This window comes from Saccostrea echinata, unplaced genomic scaffold, assembly GCF_033153115.1.
Source record: "Saccostrea echinata isolate AGI-Se365-2 ecotype Australia unplaced genomic scaffold, CSIRO_AGI_Sech_v1 ptg000022l, whole genome shotgun sequence".
In the NCBI taxonomy this organism is placed as follows: domain Eukaryota; kingdom Metazoa; phylum Mollusca; class Bivalvia; order Ostreida; family Ostreidae; genus Saccostrea; species Saccostrea echinata.
This window is the reverse complement of record NW_026889771.1, coordinates 1822195-1833276: the sequence shown is the minus strand read 5'-3', so window position 1 is coordinate 1833276 and position 11082 is coordinate 1822195.

The following is an 11082-nucleotide window of genomic DNA, read 5'->3' as shown; positions in this document are numbered from 1 at the left end:
AGCCAATTTCTCATGATCTTGCATTCCGATAGTTATGCCAGAATGGGTTCAATAGTCGACAGAGGTATATGAAAGGGAAACAAATATTACGAATATCAATTCAAAAACTCTAAGAGAAAAATACATTTTTTTTTCAAAATAAATCGGTTAATTGTGAAAACGTGTCGATTTAAGGATCTGAGGAATTGGAAGAATTAAAAAATTTCAAATTCTTGTCTACAACTCCTGAAAATAAGCATTAACAAATATTTTGAATAATATTATGATCTAGAAAATCACACTCACACACACACGAACACACCCTTCCCCGTGTACTTTATATATGTACATCACACTAATTATAGATATAGAATGCTTTTATCGTAACCAATAATTCAATTCCTCTTCATAATAATATTTCTTTTAAAAAATAATCTATAGATTTAATGTGCATATTTTGAACATACCCCCGCTTGAACGACAGGAGGTACACAGTGACGGGGGATGTCCGTTCTTACATTCCCCAACAAAAATTTGCTAGTTAACTATATAGTTTACTACAGATACAGTGTAACTATAGTAAATACTTTGAAACTTTGATTTACTATAAAACTTGACTCTAGAACTTTTTTTGAGATTTCGAAGCTTAAAATCTGTAAATCCAGTATACCAATGATGTAAAATTCGGAATTGAAATAATGTGTGAACATTTTCTGTGCAAGTAATATTTCCATTCAATATTTAAGATTGCGTGTATGAATTAAGTGTATGGCTTAAAACATAACAATCTGAAATCCATAGTTAATACACGTTGAATTACTATAGTAAAATCTTTGATACTTTAGTAAACCAAAGTCCTTCCTCTGTCAGTGACACTTTGGGGTACCCATCTTTTATCTGCAACTCCTCATATACCACTGAATAAATTTTAATTAGACTTTCACAGAATCAATTACATAATGCCATTGTGCACGTCTTATTTTACATTTCAATCGGAAAAATATTTAGGGTTTCTCATAGCAAAACAAGGACAATGCCATTCTTTCTATAACATAAAGGGTGGAGGCTTATCCATCTCTTATTCACAACTTTTATACCAATGAATAAAATTTAGTTAGACTTTCACAGAATCTTCTTTACATAATGCCATTGTGCACCTCTTATTTTGCATTTCGACTAGACAGCTATTTGGAGTTTCCCATAGCAAAAAATGGACTTTACCATTATACACATATGGGAGCGGGGGTATCATTTTGTGAGCTCAGTGCTTACAGAACCTCTACTTATAAAAAGTTATTTGAAGACTGATTGTCTTGTTACTAGCCTAATTGCTAATTGTTTATTTGACAAGAATTCTTTAACTTGTGAGAGACAAGAGTTTGTTTAATTGAAGAATGAAACTGAGTACGAAGAGTAAGAAATTCATTCACAATTATACTTTAAGACCCACGGAGAGGGTTCTATTCCTTAAAATTTCGAAAAATGGGTCTCCTTTGGGGGGGGGGGGGGTAATAAGGGTAATAAAGGTGGTATCCCTTCATGCTATGGACAATCGTAAAAGCTTCAAAGTTTTGTCACGAAGGCATACTTTCATGTCTTGCACAAGCATGATAGCCTGGCCATTTCCTCGTGGTGGCATTATTTTTTTTTTGAACAGATGCTGTAAATGTGTTATTTTATAAAATATGGTATCCCTCCTTTGCGCATGAATATATCGCCATGGTCACAATGAAATTTTGGAATATCCTGGAATAACCTGAAAGGAATCGAAGGGTTAAAAAATCTCTATTTTATCGCAGTTAATAATGCTTTCATAAATCTAGTTCGTCTTGCAAGTCTTAACTGAAACAAAGAATGTCTGTATTATTAGCATTCCTTTGTAATCTAAATGAAGTCTTTTCTTTCTTTTATAATGGGTATAATTCAGAATCTTGTAATATACAATGAAAATTTTATAATTCTATGCTCTTTGAAAAACGTGATTGAATGAAACCTGAAAAGCATCTTTTATTGAGCTAAATAAAAATAGTAACATGGAATTTCTATTATGTTGCCATACACTTAATTGAATGTTTTGAAAAATTGTGGTAAACGGTTATTATCCCCTTCCAACAATTTAAAACAATTTTATCGTTCTACGCAGTGAAATTATCCTTTAATGGTTTTAACCATGGCTATAAAATAGTTAGATTGATTCATTTTTTTTTTAAATTAGTGTTAAGAATAAAAGATGTCAAAATAACATGAAATTTATTAAATTGTTTGAAACAACAATATATTTATACATGAATATTTTGGGGGGGTCGATTATTTAAATCCTCGTGTTATCAGAAATGCTACCTGGTTTTTGAAGACCAGAGAAAGTTAAACTTTATATATTCTATGTTACTGTTCTATTTATAATTTTATTTGCATACTTTAACACAAAGATCAAATTTTTTTTTTTTTTAATTTTCTCATTTTTATCAAATCTTCAACAATTTTAAGGAACGATTTACTAAGTATTTCATGCAACTAATGTGTTAATGTGTTTGCTTAAGATTTGCTTTACTTATCAATTGATAATTGATAGCAAGACATTGAGACTTTATCATAAATTAATCCTGGCGCAAAATATATTTTCAACCATTTATCAATTGACTTTAAGTTAAATTCGACTGATATTATAATCAGTAATTCAAAATCACCAACTCGTTATAACGAGATACAAACTCGCTAAGACGAGATAACTAACGAAATAACTAACTAGTTATAACGAGATTCTAACTCATTATAACGAGAAAAATAATTCGTTATAACAAGTTAGTTAACTCGTTATAACGAATTAAATATTTCTTCTACCTTGTAAAAAATAATCACATCCGGCTTTCGTAGAATTCTGGATATGCAGTATAATAAATCTTTTTTTAGTTTATGAAAACGAAATTAAGTCTTTCTCTTCACAATAACAGTTGAATAAACATAATGATATCAAAGGTGAACGACATACAGATCTATGGAGAGTTGAACATGTATCATAATTTTGACATCTTTATGCCCAGTGACATTGAACTTTGAGATATGACATTGAGTCTTCAAGGTACATACACCCCCACAACACCCCGCTTGAAAAGTAGGAGTGTATAGTGATGGGGTGTCCGTCCTTCCGTACGTCGGTAACACTTAGGGTATCCATCTCTTATCCGCAACTCCTCCTATACCACTGAATAAAATTTTAATAAGACTTTCACAGAATCTTTATTACATAGTGCCATTGTGCACCTACTGTATTATTCTTCGATCAGACAGATATTTGGGGTTTCCCATCGCAAAACATGGACTCTGTCATTCTTTCTATAACATTGATGGGGGTTTGGGGAGGGGGGTACTCAACTCTTATCCGCAATTCCTCCTACACCAATGAATAAAATTTAATCAGACTTTCACAGAATCCTTATTACATAGTGCCATTGTGCACAAACCTCCTATTTTATTTTTCGAAATTTCAGAATTTTGGGATTTTCCATAGCAATACATGGACACTGCCATTCTTTCTATAATATGGGGGATGCCCGGAAGGGGTACCCATCTCTAATCCGCACTGAATAAGATTTTAATTAGTGATACTTTTACAGAATCTTTATTACATAATGCCATTGCGCATCTCGTATTTTTCGTTTTGAACGGACAGGTATTTTAGGTTTGCCATTACAAAACATGGACATTGTCATTCTTTCTATAACATGGAGGCACCCAGGCATCTTTAATCCGCAACTTTCACTATACCACTAAATAAATTTCATGAAATTTTCACAGAATCTTTACTGCATGCTGATATTATGCACTTCCGATTTTTCGTTTTGATCGGACAGATATTTGGGGTTTCCCATAGCAAAATCTGGACACTGCTATATACTTTCTATAATATTGGGGTAATTATCTCTTATCTGCAACTCCTCCTATACCAATGAATAAAATTTAATCAGACTTTCAAAGAATCTTTATTAGATAGTTCCATTCAGTATCTTTTATTTTATATTCTGATCGGACAGATATTTGAGGTTTGCCATCGCAAAGCATGGACACTGTCATTATACTCATATGGGAGAAGGGGTATCATTTTGTGACCTTAGTGCTCACGATACCACTAGAGTAAGTCACGCACTTGTAAGATTGAATTCATTTGAATCAGTATCTCCCAGACACGATTAAAAATGTATTCCCGAATAACCCTAAGTATACGATATGACCATGCATGACAGACTTTGACGTCACTTCCTTCCAGTGTGATAAAGAGTGAGAATTATGTTTTTGGAAAACCACTGAAGGACATTAATATACAGAAAATTAAGCCACGTTGTATCTAAATTTACAACAGAAAAATATTTAAGTGCAAATATGTAATACTTTTATGGGATGAAATCGGCTATCAGGTTTCAAAAATAAATCGCTCCGTAAACTTGAAAACATTTCTCTTAGAATGGGTTAAAAAGAAAATTACAAATGAGAAACGCCTGAAAGATTGCAAGGCGGTGAAAGAGGTGTTAAGTTTATCAAGATATATTTAAAAAGGAGGATTTAGAACACTCGGGGTAATAAAACAGTCGTATAGTGATATTTTACATTCATTAGGAGAAAACAGATTTGCACTTGCTAGGAACAGTAACTCCTGAAATGATAATTTATATTTATGGCAGGGAATATATATTTGAGGATCTAATTTCTAATTGCAGAAATTCTTCTAGATGGAAGATTTATCTTAGATGGATCCTTGGTTCTGGAGTAAGATTATTTAAATTTTGTACGAAATAAAATGATTTTCATTCACATATACATTGTATGTATATATATTTGTGTTTATTTGCATATATAATATCATTATAATTGAAACATGGTGTGTTCAAAATATTTGAAGTAATTAAAGGTTTAAAGATTTTGAGTCCTTTAGAACTGTTAAATCTAAAAAAAAAAATCCATGCAACATGTGTAGACACTTGTGTGTATATCACATTCGATCGTAAGAGATATTTTGAGCAGTTTGAGCCAGAAAATTCTTGTACATGTATCTTTTTTTAAAGGGAAATGGCATAGGGGCCATAATTCCGCGGAATCACACATTCTTTTCGATTGCTTCTATATGCCTTATATTTATTTTAAGTATGCTAGGACAAATTTCCATGGAAAAGTGACCGCGTACTTAGCTTAAATTAATACCACGCGAAAAAGTACTTCTTCATTATTCTTGCCATAGCTTTTTGGCCCATTTGAGTGAGTTTTTCTGAACACCCGTTGCCTGGCGTGCGTCCGTCTATCCGTCCGTCTGTAAACTTTTCACATTTTCTATGCACTTCTTCTAGAACCATTCGGTCAATTTCAACCAAACTTACCACAAAGCAACATTAGAAAAAGGGGATTCAAAATTGTTCAAATGAAGGACCGAGCATCCTTCCAAGTGGAGATAATCAGAAAAAAAAGCAAAAATAGGTTGGGTCATAAAAAATCTTCTACTCAAGAATACCGTGTCAGAAAATATGAAACTTAATGGAAAGCTTCCGGAAATAGTGTTGTTTTAAATTCAAAGTTTTACAACTGAATATATCATATTAAAAAAAACAAGATGTGTTTGTGAAACACTGATGCCCCGTATGGCAACTTATAGTGAAGATTAAACTCTCTCAAATGCAAATCAAATATGTTGGTACAATGTACCAGAAGTAAGGTCTTGTCTCGAGGAATATACCTGTGAAATATGAAAGCCCTGGCAGCAACCATTGAATAGATATGGAAAAGATTCAAGTTTTCCAAAAGTAAGTCAAATATTTAGGCCAAGGTCAAATGGTCAAAATTTATGGTGCGCAAAGAAAGGCCTTCTCACAAGAAAAACACATGTGAAACATAAAAGCCCTAGCACCAACTGTTCAAAATGTATAACCAAGGTTAAAGTTTTTCAAGAGAAAGTCAAACTCCAAGGTCAAGGTCAATTGGTTATATTGGTTGGTATCAAAAGGAAGGTTACACATGTGAAGTATAAAAGCCCTAGCACCAATTGTTCAAAAGTTATAGCCAAGGTTAAAGATTTTTAATAGTAGGTCAAACTCCTAGGTCAAGGTCAAAGTTGTTGATATCCAAAGAAAAGTCTTGTCACATGAAAATAAACATGTGAAGTATGAAAGCCCTAGCTTAAACCGTTCAAAAGTTATAGCCAAGGTTATAGTTTTTCAAAAGTAGGTCAAACTCCAAGGTCAAGGTCAAAAGTTCAAATTTGTTGGTATTCAAAGGAAGGTCTTGTCACAAGGATTACACGTGTGAAGTATGAAAGCCCTAGGACTAATTGTTCAAAAGTTCTGGCCAAGGTTAAAGTTGGTTTAAGTTTGGCAAAACTGGGTCAAACTCTAAGGCCAAGGTCAAATATAATGGTACCAAAAGAAAAGTCTTGTCACAAGAAATACACATGTGAAATATGAAAGTCATAGCTCCAACCAATCAAAAGTTATGGGCGATGTTTAAGTTTTTGCGGACAAAAGACAAACAGACAGACAGACAGACGGACAGGGCAAAAACTATATACCCCCGAATCTTCGATTACGGGGGCATAAAAATAGGGGGAAATCCTTTAAAATCTTCATCTTAAAAACCAATTAAATTGAAAAGAAAAATAACAAGATGTGTTTGTGAAACACTGATGCCCCCGCACGGCAACCTATAGCAAAGGTTAAACTTTCTCAAATGCAAATTAAATATGTTGGTACCCAAAGTAATGTCTCGTCTCAAGAAATATACTGTGAAATATGAAAAACATAGCAGCAACCGTTGAATAGATATGGAGAATTTAGGTTAAAGTTTTTCAATAAAAAACCATTGCTTTCAAGAGAGGGGACATTAAATACCATTCCTCTGTCTGTCCGTCTGTCAGTCTTTCTGTCACAAAAACTTTAACCTTTTGGTTAAAAATATGGTATGAGGTTATATTTTTTAATAAGAAGAATACGAAACTTCAAGTGCCTGTTCTTCATTTTGCTATTTAATATTCGATCGGAAGCGATATCGCTGGAATTCATTCAAGTTAGAGGGTACCCGATGCATGGTGAACTCACCCTATATTTAAAAAAAATCTTCAAGAAGAACAGGGCCTAACTTCTAGGGCTGCGCAAAAATATCGATATTCCGGTATATTGCGATTCGTTGACAAAAAAATATCGTATTGCGATACGTTTTTCCAGTACCGGTATATCGGTAAAATGCTTGGGCTTGGAATTTCTAAAGTAAAATATGAAAGGGGGAGTTTCGATAAGGCTGCTCAGCGGCCCACTTTTTTTCATAAAAATAAATTTCAATTTATTTTTTCAAAACTAGTTTAGAATTCAAGATAAATATATTAACTTTTGTTATTTACATTTCAAAAGTTAATATGAGATGAATTCACACCGTAGCTGATACATACTTAAATGTACCCTCAGATCCGTTAACATTAGGCTTATGGGAAAATATAAGAGGGTGGCATTTAAAAATCGATGTTTAGAATATGAAGTGCATGAGGGACACTCACCTATGACAAGCCCTTTTACTATTTATTCGTAAAATAATTTTTTCTTTCAATAAGAGAGATATCTCTTTAGCTTAGAGAGATATCTCTTTAGCTTATAGAGATATCTCTTTAACTAAAAGAGATATCTCTTTGACCAAGAGAGATATCTCTTTGACTAAGAGAGATATCTTTATAACCTAGAGAGATATCTCTATAAACAAAAGAGATATCTCTTTTTGCAAGAGAGATATCTCTTTTACTTAGAGAGATATCTTTTTAAGCTAGAGAGATATCTCTTAAAGCGAGAGAGATATCTCTTAAAGCGAGAGAGATATCTCTTAAAGCGAGAGAGATATCTCTTTAACAACGTTAAAAGAGATATCTTTCTAAGTTAGAGAGATATCTCTTTAGATTTTCAAAAAGAGATATCTTTCTAAGTTACAGAGATATTTCTCTTAATGAAAGAGATATCTCTTTTCAAGTTAATCTTAAAATGAAATAATTATTCCTCCCTTAATACGAAAGCGAGGCTAGACACCACATGGCAGGAAGTGTAATGTTTGATGATCATATGACATATATACGGTAGATCTCTGCCTCTGGAATAGATTCAGCATGCCGCTGTAACCGTGATTTCTGTCGCTAGTGCTCAGGGTCGCTCTTAATAGAATATTTTGGGAAAAGAGCGACTCAAATCACTGGCCTCTGCGCATGCCTGGGGATTTTAGTCGCTTCAAATCAAAGCGGTGCTCTACTGGTTTTAAATCCAAGGTAATAGTATCCGAAGTCTTAGCTTTCAGTGTTTTATTTATTTATTTTAATCCTAAAAGTATGCAAAACAATTATATATTTTATTTAAAACTTAATATTGAATTTTCTTCGTATAGGATTATTAAATTATGTTTTAGATTTCTAAAATCTATCTATTTTCCAAAAGGAAATAAACGACTTCAAATTTAATTAGAAATTTTTGTAAATTGAATATATATTTAAAAAGAAAAGAAGGGGGAAAAACATGCTACGGTTAACAATCTCTCAGTCATTTGTTTCAACAGGTGTGAATCATGCCCAGGGTGTTATCTTAGACAGGTGTCAACAATTACCTGTATGTTAATAACTCACAAACACAGCTCCCCGTGGTCAATTTTTACCAAAGGTGTGAAGTGTGTTTTTATAACCACTTCATTATGTACACTTGTTTCTTGTCTTCAATGAACCATAAATACCTGTATATCACCAGAATATAAAGTGTTAATTCTTATCTCATTTCGACCTATTTTTTATTTAACAGATAAATTAAATAACGGGAAAATAATTCTGAACAAATAAATAATGACGACATAATAATTTTAAATACGTTTAGGGTGGTTGGCCACTTGTCCGGCGAACTGATAAGAAAAAGTGAAAAAAAATGGATGTGGTTTTAATTTTATGTAGCTGATATAAATTTTGAGTTTAATAAATCTGAATATGAAGAATTGAAGAAATATTATCTTGAACAAATCAAGAGCGTCGGTGATTCCAGTCGCTCTTCAAAATTACGGTTTCATTTTCAATTGTTTTAGACGAACCGACTAGTATGCCTTCTGTTACAACATTAAATAGTAAAACGGGATGCAGTTCTGATTTAAAGTAGATTATCTGAGTGTAGTTCAATATTTCTAGGGAAAAAATCGGAAAACGCTATTTTAAATTTATTTAAGTTATTCGGTCGCTCCTCAAAAAGGGGTTTCATAACCTACCAGAATTATATTTCCATCTCTAACAACTTAAAAAATTGGATGCAGTTATGACAAAGAGTAGATGATAAAAGGTTAGTTTAATAATTCTAGAGAAAAAATTGGAATAATAATTATTATGAATAAATTATGAGCATCGGTGATTTCTGTCGCTCGTCAGAAATCCATCAGAAGCTATAGTTCACGGTCTGTACCAACTTAAGGAAATTAAAATGGATGTAGGTTTAGCTTCAAAAAGAAAATCGAAGTGTAGTTTAATAATTCTAGATAGAGATATTAGGGAAAATAATTATTTTGAATTAGTTATGAGCATCAGTGATTTGAGTCGCTCTTCAAAATGGCGATTTCAGAATTTATCAAGACTGACTTATTTAACGTCTGTAAAACCAGTAAAAAGTGAAATTTGATGCCGGTTTCATTTGAAAATAGATAATCTAAGTGTAGTTTAATTATTCTACATGAAAATATTATGGAAAATAATTATTTTGAATTAGTTATGAGCACCAGTGATTTGAGTCGCTCTTCAAAATGGCGATTTCAGAATTTATAAAGACTGACTTATTTAACGTCTGTAAAACCAGTAAAAGGTACAATTTGATGCCGGTTTCAATTGAAATAGATAATCTAAGTGTAGTTAAATAATTCTACATGAAAATATTCGGGAAAATAATTATTTTGAATTAGTTATGAGAATCAGTGATTTGAGTCGCTCTTCAAAATGGCGATTTCAGAATTTATCAGAACTAACATATTTATCGCCTGTAAAACTAGTAAAAAGTACAATTTGATGCCGGTTTCACTTGAAATAGATAATCTAAGTGTAGTTTAATAATTCTACATGAAAATATTCGGGAAAACAATTATTTTGAACTAGTTATGAGCATCAGTGATTTGAGTCGCTCTTCAAAATGGCGATTTCAGAATTTATCAAGACTGACTTATTTAACGTCTGTAAAACCAGTAAAAGGTACAATTTGATGCCGGTTTCAATTGAAATAGATAATCTTAGTGTAGTTTAAAGAAAAGAGAGAGTTTGATTTTTGGAATGTTATATATAATATCAGAGAAAGAGGAGTAAACGCTTCCCGATCGATTCACATGCGAAAACATCTCCGGCTGACGTGACGTTAAAATGACGCAGCGATGCTGCTCCAGGTTGATAGACCTATGCATGTATATAATTTCACAGGAATTTATCTATTTATCCTATAAATTAGAAATTTTGCACAATTGTATCATTTGTTCTATATAAAATGTTGACGAATTTTCATGAAATTATCTCTGTTCTTTATGAAGTAAAGGGAAATGTCTCAATAATTTCCGAACAGCCCTCGTATATGATAAGAAGTATTTACCAACATAAGAACATCATAAACAACATTATAAAAAATGTGAAGAAAATGGGTTCAGATGACATAATTTTAATTTTAACAGCTTCAAATATATCTATTAATAAATGCTGTAAATCACTTTTATTCACGATAACTTTATTTCCGTAATTACGCAAGACGGATTTCATTTTCACGTGTACCGTTTAGCGGGAATTTTTAGCAGGGCAGGCTTCAAATGGGGGGCAACTTCCCCCAAAAAATCTGACAAGCAAAAAAATGATAATAATAATAATGGAAAAAAAACCCTCAACTAAGCAAAAGTTGGGGGGGGGGGGCGACTTCCCAAAAAAAAATCTGACAAGCGAAAAAAAAAAGGCTAATTTACTGTCATAATCCTAGAAATTTGCCGGTGCTCGACTTACAACATCAAAAAGTGGGAGGGGGGGGGGGGGCAACCAGCATCCAAAGGAAAATTTACTACAGCAAAATACTATACTCAGAAAAAAATGGAGGGGGGGGCTACCCGCGT